Here is a 15,030-nt window from a genome sequence, read left to right on the forward strand (position 1 = left end):
TAATTTTAATTTTAGTTAACTTAAAACCTAATTAATTTTTGGTTCTAATAAAATAATGATTTCGGTTTACATCACTTGCTGTATTCTAAATTTATTTTAATTTAATCCCAAGGTGACATGAAGAGCAATCATCATTAGCTCCATCGGTCCCTGCATTAATAGTACTCACAAAAAGGCGATTCCACATGCGAACTGGAGCCGGGAAAATATTAAAAATGCTCACAACATGCAGAAAATCATTGACACTCTTCATGAACGTCAATAGCTACATGCTACAACAATCAACATTTATTTTACAAGTAACACCTAAACAACTAACCTTGCAGTCTCCACAAAGAGGAAAAAGGTGGAGACCGAATTCTCAAATTGACTAAAAAAATCAAAAAGTTATTTCCTTTCTGATTTACCAAGTAACCCTACCAATCATGATTGACTAAAGTAGAAAATTAGCTGATTTCAGCATCCACATGCATTGACTTCTCTTCAGAAGGATAAGCAGTTTCTGGAGCCACAGGCTCTCTAAACTGTGTTGTGGTGGACTTAGGCTCCGTAGCTGCAAAAGGACTTCTCATTTGAGCAGTAGCACCAGAGTCTACATCCATAGCAGAAGCTCTCGGAGGTGATGGGGGCTGCACTTCCACATCTGGGTAAGCAGCCTTAAACCTTGCCCGCAGCCCCTCATCAACTAACCGTACTCCATGTAATTGATTACCGAGTGACATCCATCTGAAAGAAAATGGAGAAGGCAGTCAATAATGAATACTTCTACAATAGGCCTGAGTTCCTTTTTCCATAGAGAATTTTCTGTTCCAAAACCCACAAAATGCATGTCCACAAAAACTTTCATTCATTGAGACCTTTAAATATGACAACCAGGCAGTCTAGTCTAAGAAACAGAGTTCATATGTGATGAATAACCAAGTTATTCCAAGAATTTCATTAAATTAAAATAAAGAGAAACAAACACCAATCTAGAAAACCAACCCTGCATGAGTGTTGTGCATACGAGCAAACAATTCCAGCTTTCTTGTTCTCGGACTTATCCTCTCCAGCATGGGGTACATCTGTAAGAATATATTGACAACTTCAAAATTGCTAGGCATCAAATTTCAAATTCAATAGCTACACATAACTAGTTGAGGTTGAGAGGGTGAGGAAGGGGGGGTGAGTGAGAGGGTGAGGGGGAGTTTCTTTTTCTTGCATCGAAGAAATTTCTTTCTCTTTCTTTCTTTGTTTTTTTTTTTTTGGCCCCCATTGTATTGAAGAGATTTCAGTTCAAGCTGAAGAGCTTTAATAGGGAAAGTTAACAAAACATCTTATGAATATATAATTAACCTTATATTACTTAAACATCTTATGAATATTTTTTACTTTAACCTGGCCGTAGCAGATAATATATCAATTGTCTAAAACCACCTTCTTGTCTAAAACCACCTTCTTTGAAGTCAGTCAATCAGAGGACTGCATAACCATCAGCAATCAAGTAAATAAATTATACAAACCTCATCTGGCTTGCGACTTGTTTCCCGAACCTCAGCAACAATAACATCAGTGTCAATATTCCTGTTTACCTCTGGATTTCCCTTTATTCCAACAAGGCAATGTTCCTTGCTGTGATTAAGCCAGTGGCCTGTACGCCCGGTTCTGATTATTCGTTGGAGTTGATTTGTTTTCACCCAAATGAGCTCCTCAACACGCTTGTACCCCCAGAGTTCTAAACTGCATGGGTTGTTCGCAGTTCCGCACGTTATGACATGCAAACCAAACCAAATACAGGATATTAGAGTTTGTGACTAAAATAACAATACATAGGAACAGTGAAAGGCATTTACCATTCACGTCCAAGCTCCATTGCCCGTCCAGTGACCCATAGAAAAATCAGACCATCAGTTTGAAGAGCAGGAACATTAAGATTGCGCATTTCATCATCAGCCATGGTTCCATAAGGCAGCTCCATGTGAATGTCCCATGGAGGATCTGCCATAATTACTCCAAATTGCCCTAATATGTCCATTCTAAAGTTGCGTATATCACAGTTGATCCACTGTGGCTCACCAAGTTCCACTTCAGAACAATATTCAGCCCGCTGAGGTTTTAGTGGCTTGGGAGGAGGAGGAGCACCCATCATCATTGGAGGCACATCTGGTGTAGGGTCATACTCATAATGAACATATTTGCACGTCTATCAAGAGACAAAATAATGATAAATAATATAAGTCCAACTAATAAAAATATAACTCAAGTGAAGGCCCACTTAAAAGGACGATCTTATCAGAAATCAAAAGCATACCTTCATGTGTCGGCAAGTATCAAGAAAGGAACAATCTCCTAAATTAATGTCAGTATGAGGAGCAATGATCCGCCTGAAATGAACCTGTTAATATAAGATGAACAAATTAGAGTTAATGAACATAAAAAATAGAGGTTAAAAAACTCTAACTGAGAAGATAAACTACTTTTATTCACGTAGGAGTTCAGTCAAAAAGATTTTACTCGGCCAAGAAAACAGGTTTCACATAGATGGCCACTTTTTTATTTTCACTGGGGCCATGGTTTGTACTCATTTCTTTGCATATAACTCCAAGAATTGCAATAAAAAAGGAAAAAATTGAGTGCAGGAGTTTTCTCCTTAGTAAGGAAACAAGATGAATCCTGAAGTCACAAGTAACAGTGGAAGATGAAATGGAGACACATTTGCAGAACTCATGCAAAGAATTAACTTGCTAGCAGCCGCTGCATGCAAAGACAGGATGCTGAGACCATTAAAATCAACCCCGGAGCACAATAAGTGACACCAGCATTAAAGTTCATATCCTAACTGGCATGTTAAAATGACACTAGGTAACTGCTCCACACAAAAGGAGCAGGAACAATGGCCGTATTTGATGGTGCAAAGGCCAACTCTATCCAACTTTTAGTAAAATGCCGGGTAATTTAAACATCAGATACATCACTTTTTGTTTAAGTTCCAGCAAAAGAAAACAAACGATCTAGTCCAACTGGCCAACATATTTTCTTCCATTTCTTTTTTGGTGAGCATGGAACAGAAATTTAGAATCAGAATCCATATCTAAGGATTCAGTTTCCTAGAATAATCAGTTGCCAGCAAAATTTAGTTTCCCACCATGAAACCTAGTTGAGTTTTATCAATCCCTCTGTTCCTTATTATAAAAAAACCAATAACTGAATTACATTGATTAAAAAAAAAAGGTTAAAATTAGTTAGGGACAATAAATATGAAAAAAGTGTATTTTTTCCTCCAAAAATGCCCTCATTGATAAGGAGAGAGAACATAAGAGAGAGGATAATTAAATTATTAAAAAAAAAGAAGTGAGGGAGAGAGAGTGAGCTGGAAATAAAATTGAAATAGGCAGCCAGTAGGAGTAATAAATATGACTACTAAATGGAGGGTAAAATAGGAAATCAACGCAAAAAATTAGAGACAACTTTTAAGTGTCTCTTATATATAGTATAATGCAATAAGAATCAAATTCTCTTATAATAAGGAACGGAAGGAGTACCATGTGTTTACAAAAAGATAATCTCCAGTTATAAATATAAGCGATCTAAATCATAAGACAAGTTGATCCTGATTGAGGTTATGTGGGCCTACATAGAATCTGCATGAAATACATGAAAGAAACACGCTTGTCTTACTCCATTATATATATATATATATATATATATATATATAGGATCCTGTTGTCAGAGGAAAGTGACTGCATAAATGTGACAAAACAGTGAAGAAACATAAGCCCTCAAATTTTATAATTACAGTTTCATGTGTACATATCACACTACCTAATACGAGGGTCAAACTTGTTCTAAACACTGATACAATGCCAGTGCCTATCAACTGCTGGTGCATTGAAATCATGACATTTGGTATTTACTCTATTACAAGATAATGAAAGAGATTTGAATTGATGTTAAGTGTTTTATCAACACCTCAAACCCAAAGAACTTTTGAGAAAAGGGTGCTACAGATATTTATGAAAATCAACAAACATTAGAGGTTCTGACTGATTGATCAAGCATTCAGTGGTTACCATCTTCATCATACTACTTAAAAAGTTAATTTTAAGCATATGTAAGGTGAGTTTATGTGTTTTGCCCAAAATAAGAGCGTAATGGCTTCCATGTGAAGGAACACATTAGAAATTATAATTTTTTATATCTATTAACAAAACGTCATTTAACAGCATCAACCTTGGGCCAAAATAGACTCTGAAGACTGAGAATGATACCTCACTTGAATATAAAGAATTATTGTTATTCAGGGGACATCTCTAGTATTCAAATGGCCTTGTCCAGAGAAAATTAAATACCTTCTTTGGCTTGTCACTTGTGATTCATGAACGGCTCCCTACTATCTAGGAGCTAAGAAGGGTCTCACTAATAAAAGCGCTTGTCCCTTCAAGTGCAATAGAGAGGAAACACTTCACATTTTGAGAGAATATAAAATCACTCATGAGGTTCGGAGACTTTGTTATTCCTAACAAGCTGTAATCTTTTCTTGGTTGTTCTGATTTGCAGGTTTGGTTTAAATGGAATAACAAGACGAGCTGGAATCATGAAGCAGGAAAGATGGCCAGGGAAGAAAATCTTTAATCATATTTGATGGCTACTATAGACTTTCAAGATGCCACGGAGTCTTTGAGAACTCAAGACTGGAAAAACCAAACAAATTAAGTACGCTTGCATGCATCATTTGCTCGCAGGTGAAATTGTGAGAAAGCACAAAACCATTATCTTTCAAACAAAAGATCATGAACAGGCTAAATGGACTTCTCCAAAGGCTTAGGACTCTTGAGTTCAACAAAAGCCAAGGTTGCGGCCATCAAAAGAGGCCTCCAAATTTCTTTTGAGCAAGGATATAGGAAGATTCAACTCTACTCAGATTCCATGGAAGCCACTAGCTTAATTTTCAGATCAGATATCCAACAACCACCTTGGGATGAGAATATTCAGATTATTAGAGACCTTCTAACTGAAGAATGGGATGCTGAACCGTGTGTTTGGCATAGCGTTGAGGAGGGAAAAGCCACGATTACAAGGAAGAAGCCACGTTGAGGAGTGATAAAGCTCAACATGTTGTTTGGGTCACCATTTTGTTGGATAAGCTTTTGGGTCAAAAGCTCTGACTACTTTTTGAAGAAAAGCCCATCTCTGCCATGGAGAGAGAATAGAAGATGGGATGAAAAGAAAGATAAGGGTATTTAAGTGGGTCCGATCTTGATCCAGTAATTTGATGTTTATAAAAAAATATTGTAGGGAGAAAATAATTAACTAATAAAATTTAATTATTGTAATTTTTTCTTAGATTTATCAAATCACATACATAAGATATACAACTTCCATTCCTTAATATAAGACCCAATAGACTAATTGGAAGAGATCAAGAGAGCTAAATAAATTACTTCATTATATCATATGGTACATGATTTCTCTAAAATATTTATGTGTATCATTAGATTCATATCAATTTATAAGTCAAGCAAATTAGTTTGAAAAAAAAAATACCATTTTCAATCATTTTACATCTTAATACATAGTGATATTTAGGGACCCACAAGAGTTAAATCAACCTCTAACGCTAGGTGGCTTGTGACCTTCATTGATGATCACACTTGAGTAACCTAGGTATACCTAATGAAAGAAAAATCAGAAATTTTTAGCATTTTTAGAAGTTTCCACACATCTGTGAAAACTCAATTCCAAGGGACAATCAAGATTTTAAGAAGTGACAATGCAAGAGAGTACCTTAACACAACCTTGAAAAAAGTCCTTGACCAGCAAGGAATCCACCATCAAACCTCATGTACATACACCTCACAACAGAATGGGGTAGCTGAACGAAAGAACCGACATCTCCTAGAAGTCACCCGAGCCATCATGATTGCCAAGAATGTTCCAAACCTCTTATGGGGAGAAGTTATTCTCACATCAACCTACCTTATCAATAGAATGCCCACAAAGGTACTCAACTACCAAACTCCCATCCAAAAACTTCTTGAAACTTATCCAAATTCACCCCTAGTTTCAGACATCTCTTGAAGGTATTTGGGTGTCTAGGTATATATACATCGAGATGATGGCAACAAACTTGAATCAAGAGCTCTAAAATGTATCTTTCTTGGGTACTCCCCTGCCCAAAAGGGTTATAAGTGTTATTGCCCCACAACAAGGAGAGTTTATGTTACTAAGGATGCTGTATTTTCAGAAGATGCCTACTATCCCAAGTTACCCATTCAGGGGGAGAATTATGACACGGAAGAATGGCTAACCTTGGATACCCCTACTCAAACAAACCTAGACAGCCCTGAACCAACCCAGCCATACACGAACCTGAACCAAAGGCCATACACGAACCTGAACCAGGCCATACCCGAACCTGAAAACCTAAATTCACAAGCTTCTGAAAACCTAAATTTCCCTACTCAACCTGAACCTGAAAGTCCAAACCCACAAGCTTCCTCTACTGAACAAAATCACAACCATATGGAAAATAGTGTTGAGGTGGACACAGGGATGGACCAGGAGTATAGTACCGAATCAATAATGAAGAGTACCTAGAAAATTCAGAAGAGCAGCAAAATAATACAGTCCCTCACATTCCAAGGCACAACCAAGTCTCCAATCCAATGTTAGATCCTGAGGAACTTGGGTGGCCAATTGCTCTCAGGAAAGGGGTAAGATCCTTGTACTCAGCATCCAATCAGTAAATTTGTTTCCTATAATAAATTATTTCCTAGAATGCAGACTTTCATAGCAAGCTTGTCCAATGAGAGAGTGCCCAAGGCATTTCAAGAGGCTATTGTAACTCTAATTGGAAACAGGCTATCAATGAAGAGTTGGAAGCATTAAAACAGAATGAAACGTGGAAGATCACTGATCTACCCAGGAAAGAAGACTATGGGATGTCGGTGGGTTTTCACCATCAAGTACAATCCAAAAGGAAGCATAAACAAATAAAAAGCAAGACTTGTGGCCCGAGGATATACACAAACATATGGGGTTGACTATCAAGAAACCTTTGCTCCGGTGGCAAAGCTCAACACCATTAAGGTCCTTTTATCAGTGGCAGCGAATCTAGATTGGCCACTCTATCAGTTAGATGTGAAAAATGCCTTTCTAAATGGGGATCTTAAAGAAGAAGTGTATATGAAGATACCAGCTCGCCTACAGAATTCAACAAATAGCTCAAAGGTTTGTAAACTCCAGAAATCATTATATGGGTTGAAACAATCCCCTAGAGCTTGGTTTGGGAGATTCTCAATGACTATGAAAAGAATGGGATACTCACAAGGGCAATCAGACCATACACTTTTCATAAAGCATACTGATGATCAAATCACAATCCTAATAGTGTACGTAGACGATATTGTGATTACAGGAAATGACGAAAGTGCCATGAGAAAGCTAAAGAAATCATTAGCAGCTGAGTTTGAGATGAAAAATCTGGGACAGATGAGGAATTCCTCAGGATGGAGATTGGTAGAACCAAACAGGGAATAAACATTTCTCAAAGAAAGTACACACTAAATTTATTGCAGGAAACAGGAATGCTTGGAGCCAAACCTGCAGAAACTCCCATGGAGACATACTACAGTTTAGAATACAAGAAAGATGGTACACCGATTGACGTGGAAGATACCAACGGTTGGTGGAAAGCTCATTTATCTGGCTCAGATCAACTATGCTATGGGAGTTGTAAGCCAGTTCATGAATCAACCGCAAGAACAGCATATGGAAGCAGTGTACAGAATTCTGAAATATTTGAAGATGAATCCAGGAAAAGGATTATTCTTCAAGAAAGGAGAGTCTAGAGGAATAGAAATTTACATCGATGCTGATCATGGGCGGTCCTTGCTAGATAGGAGGTCTACTACTGGATACATCACTTATTTATGGGGAAATCTGGTTACCTGGAGAAGCAAGAAGCAACCAGTAGTTTCCAGAAGCAGTGCTGAGGCAGAACTAAGGGCATTAGCTCTTGGGGTCAAAGGAACTGAGACTGATGCATATTGAACCAATAAAACTTTGGTGTGACAGTAAATCGGCCATAGAAATGGCCCTGAATCCTGTGCGCACCATAACACGACAAAACATGTTGAAATTGACAGATACTTCATAAGGGAAAAATTGAAGGAGGTATAATTGACTTATCACACATTCGAACCAAAAATCAAGTGGCAGATTTGTTCACTAAGCCATTACCCAGAGACTCGTTCAAAGGACTGAGGAGCAAGCTGATAATGATTGACATCTACTTACCAACTTGAGGGGGAGTGTTGGAAGACAAAGCCCAGGCCCAATAAGCTGTGTTTTATTTATTTCAGTCTTTGTATTTTTTTAGTTTATGAATCTGATTAGGATTACTAGCCTGATTAGGATAGATCCTTTTTTTATTTTATCATTTATCCTAGATTTACCCTAGATTATCTTAGCGGTTATATATTGTACCTCATTACTTCAAAATATTGAATAAAACAGATTCATTCTTGCCCTATTTCCTCACAATTTATCAAACTGACTTTTATAAAAATCAGTCCAAACATAAATCACATTACACTAACTCTTACCCTAACTCTCATTTGCAAAAGTGAGATGAAATAAAATTTAGTTTTGCCACCACTAATCCCAAAATCGTTTGCTCACATCATGAAGCACTCAAATGTGCCGAAACTCTAGCATCCGCAGCCAATAGGAATTTGCAAATATGTACTTTAATTCCCCAGAAGTAGACAAAGGTCCCAAGGCTTAATGCCTAGGACCTAACCCCTTCAAAATGTACTATTGCCCTTTAATTCCATAGGAAGTACCTGTAGACTTGATCTTGTGATAATTATGCACAATATTACTCTAACAACAGTTTTAATTAACAATGCATGCTTTTAGGTTTGAGGCAAAAGCATATGAAACAAATAAAAAATTCTAGGTGATCCCTAAATTAGAAGTCATCCATCATGCACTGCTCTGAGCATCACTTTCACGTTCATGCAGCCCACAGATTAGCTGATTTGAAGACCTATTGAGTTCATCAGATTGTGTTGGAAAAAATAAAAATGAACTCCAGAAGAATATTTCCGAATATACTCAGTCCATAAATGTAAAAAGGGGAAGGAGGGATGTAAGATCTACACCAGATTCCTTAAAGACAAGCAGTGAATAAAGTTATGGAAACAATTGAACTTCAGCTCTAACAATAGCCTTCTCCTCGTTTCAGCTCTTTCTTTTTATCCACCATTCAACTTTCAATAGTCTTACATTAAGAGTGCTAAATTGCTCCAAGAGGACATTCACCAACTACAATTCATTCAAAGTTACATGATGCCATGCAGAACTTGCATAGAACTCAAATAAGTAAAAATAAATATCATAAAATGGTATTCTTTCCATTGTAACATGCTGTCATTGTTACTGACCTTATCACATGCTATAAAGGATCCTGACTGCCGTCGGCAATCCTCTTTGTCAAAGATGAGCAGTAAACCTTCAATTGAGAACCACCTTTTGTTTTGAACTGAAACAAGACATCAGCAACAAGCAGGATGAGAGAGAGAAATCAGCATAGACAATCTGTAGTGAATGATAAGTACACAGCAAGCATAAAGAAGAGAGAGCATGGAAAGTAAAATGTAGAGAAAGTAATTGGTAGAGAAAGTAATGGCCTTAAATTGAAGTATATAAGTCCTGATTTATTTATACAAAAGTCACAGGCTACATCAATTGATAGGTCAAGCAAGATGTGAATAGCTGTAGTCACTGATACGCATGAGAAATATCATAATCAGATTATAGGCACATACCCAGTTGTTTGAGAAATTTTAAATTATTTTTGGTGCGCTTCATGCGTGATGGCCAAATGGTTATGGATAGGATTGATCAAGGGTATCCTATTACCTTAATCCCCAAATCATACCCTGTCGGATAACAAACTCATACAACATCCCCTTCTTTATTGGATTCTTAAATTCAACAGCTGGAATTATTCTTGTTTACATGAAATCTATTCAAATGGAATCACAACAAAAATAAATAAAATAAATGTCCCAAAAAGGAGGAAAAAAACCTTAGCCCAAAGTCTGGTAACCCAGATTGGAAGGAAATCCCTTTTTCATCCTCTCAGTATAATGCCCTCTTGTAATCATTACTCAACGTTATTTTTTCAATTTGTAAAAGTATGGATAAAAATATCATCTTTTATCCTTAAAATTATTTTTTATCCCATTTCATGGCATTTTTTGTACCAAATTAGCCCCTAACAACTTCAGATATACATATGCAAAATTGTGTTAGCCCTGCTGTTCACCACTCTTAATTTCTTAAACAAATTACATTATGTATACACATCAAGACTAGGGCACCTGAACATGCAACTCCAGATAATCTATGCCGTTAAAGTAGGAAGTAATTTTACAAACCTTAGCAGCTACAGCAGTTTCCCTAGCAGTTGGCCGGTGAATTAGGTCCAAAAGCTCCTCACCTGTTTTAGATTTCTGCATCTCTCTAAATGATTTCTTATTCAACAAAGCCTAAAGATCCTTCATATCATCTTCTTCAGTTCTTGGCTTATGTGGCATTACATTAGAACCACTAGCCGGTGAATTCGGTCCGATGGGGGCCTATGCATTGTAGAAATACCTATCCCTCTCGGCATACCCATCATTCCCATTACTCTAGGTGCCCCCCTTGGTCCCCATCATAGAAGCAGGCCCTCCCCCCCCGGGAAATATAGGAGGCAACCCCATATGGGGTTCCCCAGGAGGCATCCACATATCTGACATTGGCCTTGGAACTTGCCCTGCCATTCCAAACAATCCATTGTTCATATCAGAGCCAGTGGTAGCAATTTGTTGGGCTTGACTTGGTTTACATTCCACCTCCTGAACTCGACTCTAGTTGTTTGATATTGCGCGCTCTCTGGCAATTCTCTAACTAGACGAGTTCTGTCTATATTTAAAACCATAATTCTTGACTTGCCACTAACCACAAACTCCTCCAATTCAACACCACCATTGTCCTCTGCCATTGACTTCAAAGCCAACTCACAGCAAGGGTCAGCCCTGAATCCCCACCAAGCTCGAGAAGCGCGGCCTTCTCTACAGGGGTTACAGTCCCATCATTTTCCAATTTTCTCTCAACACCGTGGAAGAATCAATAGGCGAAAATGGCACTCGTCCTAAAGACAAATGGCAACCATTGATCGTACCACAGCTAACGGACTTCGCTTTCAGTTTTCAAATTGGGTGAATTGGGTTGGAGTCCAAAGATGTTGTTTGGTGTCGGTGGGTCAAGAATTGTCGCATCCGCTGAGATAAAATGGTCATTTTGTGACTTTGCATGAATAAGATGAGACTTTTTGGACTTAGGGTCAAGAAGTGGAAGAGGCAAGGAAGGTGTGGGAGCAAAAGGGCGATCGTTGAAAGAAGAGACGATCTTGAGAGAGAGATCGAGGGAGGAGACGATATTGGGAATAATGGGTTGTATAGAAGCAAGCAATTCCAGGTGGATCTTGTGTTGGGACTCTATTTGTGCTTCAAGCTGTTGACGAACGTTTCTAATGTTGGATATGGTATCTTCACTGCCATCTAATTGCGTCTCCATGGCTTTCTTCCTAAAATCCAAAGAGCTACTCATCTCAGAAACTCACCGAGTGCAAGCGGAGTTACACTTCGCCCCTTTATCATGCCTCCTGACTTATCATGACTCCCAAATGTATGTAGCCAAATCTGGGCGAGCCTGTTTGATTTTTTTTAATTACAATTTACAAAGCATTATTATAAGCTTTTTTTAAACAAAAGATCAATTATATAAATAAAATGAAGGTTAATACATAAAGTCCTAGACTAAATAGAGAAGGAAGAAGAAGGAAGATAAATAAGAGAAACCTGTAGCGATACAAACACAATAAGTTAACCATACTTCCATGAGTTCCAAAGATTGCAGTGTCATTCATAAGTCCCACAAGACTCTTTTTTTTTTTTGGGGGGGGGGGGGGAGCTAACCCTCAAGATTATTTTCACTCAATATTATACCAACATAATTTCCAAGTGTATTTAAAGGCACACCATAAGTTTTTCTTTTTTTGGTGAAAAGGCACACCATAAGTTCAATAAACAAAACTACTCACATATAACAATTAGCATGTATAGCAAGTGGAAAGTGGTTACCTCTCACCAAAACAAATGAAAAAACACCTCAAAGGGAACTCTGTGCTTGAACAACAATCACAGACGATCTACACAATCAAATAACGACAATTATACTTTACTAATCAGGTGGTCATTTAGAGCAAAGTAGGGACCCTATGTCCACCCAAAATTCATCAAAGGCCAAACTCCAATACCCAACCTTAAATTTAAAACCACCCAATATTTCAATCAACTCATTTAAACCATTTATTAAAATCAATTTACACAATTCACTCAAAATTCCCAAATTTCACACTTAGGCTGAAATCTCAAAATACCCATTTGAGAAAATCAAGATCTAACAGTAATATGAACCAATTAAATATCAATTTTAACTCGTAATGATATAACCCAATCATCAAAACTCGTTTACAAACTCCTCATTATCATCCACTACTTAAAAAAAAAAAAGAAAAAAAAATTCACAAAACCTAGTTGCAAATCCTCAAAACTCAAAACCCAAGAAAACTAAACTGATTACACTTAATCTACTCCATATTTATTTAAAAACTCAAAATATTCAATCAAAATCTCAACCCATTCAAAAACATGGAAAAACCCTAGATTCAACTATAAATCTTGAAAAATCCAAGAGAAAATGGGTAGAAAGAAATTAGAATCACTTAATCGAGGTATTGGAACCTTAGAAACATTCCCCCAAGCTCAAATGGATGAAAACCTAGCAAAGCACAAGTCTGCCTTTCTAAAAAATCTAATTTTTTAAACTAAATCACGTCCTACGTATTTTATAAGAATGTGCATTCACCACAGCAGATAGGCCAATTCACCGTGACGGACAACGCAAAGAAGATGCTCCATTCAGCTAGATTTGCTGCACATGGATACATAGAACACTCCCCCCCCCCTTTAGAAGCAACATTCACTATGGGCATGGAACACCATACGACGTGATGAATTACACAAAGAAGTTTTCTCTCTTAAAAGCATTATGTGCTGAAGCGAATACCCATTTTTGCCACAGTAAACAATCCATAAAAGTTTTCTCAACACTTTTCATCCTCCAATCCAAACTCAACTCTCCCAAACTCTTCTAAACCTCAAAGAATCAAGATTAAACAACTTAATTATCCAAATCCAAGCCTAGAGAACCTCTAAACCTCAAAATTAGACTTAGGGTGTTAAACATAAGCTTGGTCAAATTCAAAGAATAAGTAACTGGATTCATAAGTTTGCACTTAAAATTAATCATTTTTCATAGTATATAATATAATGGAGTTAAGACACGTTTGATGTGAAATGCAAGCAATGTCAGTTGTGTATATGACGTTAATGGTGATATGAAGTAAGAAAGAGAAGTAAGACACCACATTTTTTATGTTGACTTTATGGTAAGCTCGTCATGATTTAAATATTTACTCGATAGTGAAATTTTCTGAATATCACAAGTATAGATGTTGACCTATAAAACATTAATATGTTTATGAGACCAAGCAGAACTGGCTCCATTTTGGTAATCAAAAGCATTAGCATACAGAGGGAGGGGGCAGGAATGTTGAAAAATCAAGTTGAACATAAACACAATAACAAAGATGAATTTCAGTGCTGAAGGCAGCAAGTGTATAAACAGCACAAAAATAGGGCATCGCCTAATGTTGACATAGACAAATAATGAAAACACAGAATTGAGTGACTTCTCAGAATAAATTTTCAGACGATAATTTTATGTTTAGTCCTTATAAATTCCCTATAGCAATTTGTTAGCTTGAGTTGTACAGCCACGTAGGGCAGAGAGTCACCGGGCTTGATCAAATGAGGAGCAAAGAAGAAAAATAACAGGCAGTATAATAGATTAGGGGGCAACACTTACGGTTTGTTGAACCAAACATGCTTGTAACTTCCAAACGCAGCAGAAGCTTTATGTTCCCAAACTGAAAACACAGCAAACAAACTTCAATGACATTAAGATTTCAATTAATTATAAACGAGATTTCCATGATAGAAAGAACACGACAAACTGCAACACATGCAACAATGATAGCAGCACTAGACATAAAAGAAAGGTAACTATATCCTAATGGCATCATGAGGAATTTCGCCAGCACAAGCAAAAGAGAAATTTCAATGAGTAACCGTACAGGGCAAGACGCATTAAAAAAAAAATTTTAATGGCAGACAAATACAATTAACACCTGCGTTTTGCAAGAATAGAACAATGCAAATCGTCTTAATACGAGCACTGTGCCTTTGAGGGTTAGGCAACTTATCCTCAGCGACGATGGTTGCAACTTGCCAATGGTGACAATCAAGAAATAACTTCAGCCAAACAGAGAGAAACAACAATAAATTTCAATCAGAAGATCCGAATATCATGTGGTGGAGAGACGGCACAACGCTTACACGAAAAAATGTAAGTAAACCAAGAGAGAGACTCACGGCGTATTAACAAGATAGATCCTTGCGTCGAATAAAGTCAATTAGGGCAAGGGATTGCAGAGAAGGAAATCGAGCTCGAAAGGTATTTTCCCTTCCGAGGAGAGGCACACAGAAGAGCGGAAAGCCGAAGGGTTCGCAACTGACTCTCTCATTCATAAATTAGGCCAGCCAGTCAGCTGAGTGGCATCAAGGCGGCCGGAGAGTGTTCCTTTTGTTAGAGGAAGGGCCTGTTTAATTTGAGGGAGGGTAGGGCCGGGTGGGCCAAAGGAGGGTGGGGATCCGGAGAGTGAAAAAATGATTTCTGGTTTGGTTTAAAAAAAAACAAAAAAGAAAAGAAAGAGGAAGGAATAGGGGAAAAAACAGAAAAATAACACATAAACTTCATAATGCTAAAAAAGTCTACTGAATTTGAAAAATCCTAATTTGTATTTTTAAGTTT

The 15,030-nt window shown here is 37.4% G+C and overlaps 1 pseudogene; it reads right to left on the minus strand.

Moving 5' to 3' along the window:
- Positions 1–207: 207 nt before the first annotated feature.
- LOC114714735 (N6-adenosine-methyltransferase MT-A70-like) lies at positions 208–14,771 on the minus strand (annotated as a pseudogene).
- Positions 14,772–15,030: the final 259 nt, after the last annotated feature.

The sequence above is a fragment of the Neltuma alba genome, unplaced genomic scaffold (assembly GCF_004799145.2).
Source record: "Neltuma alba isolate B1F8T4 unplaced genomic scaffold, ASM479914v2 tig00011540_pilon, whole genome shotgun sequence".
Classification (NCBI taxonomy): domain Eukaryota; kingdom Viridiplantae; phylum Streptophyta; class Magnoliopsida; order Fabales; family Fabaceae; genus Neltuma; species Neltuma alba.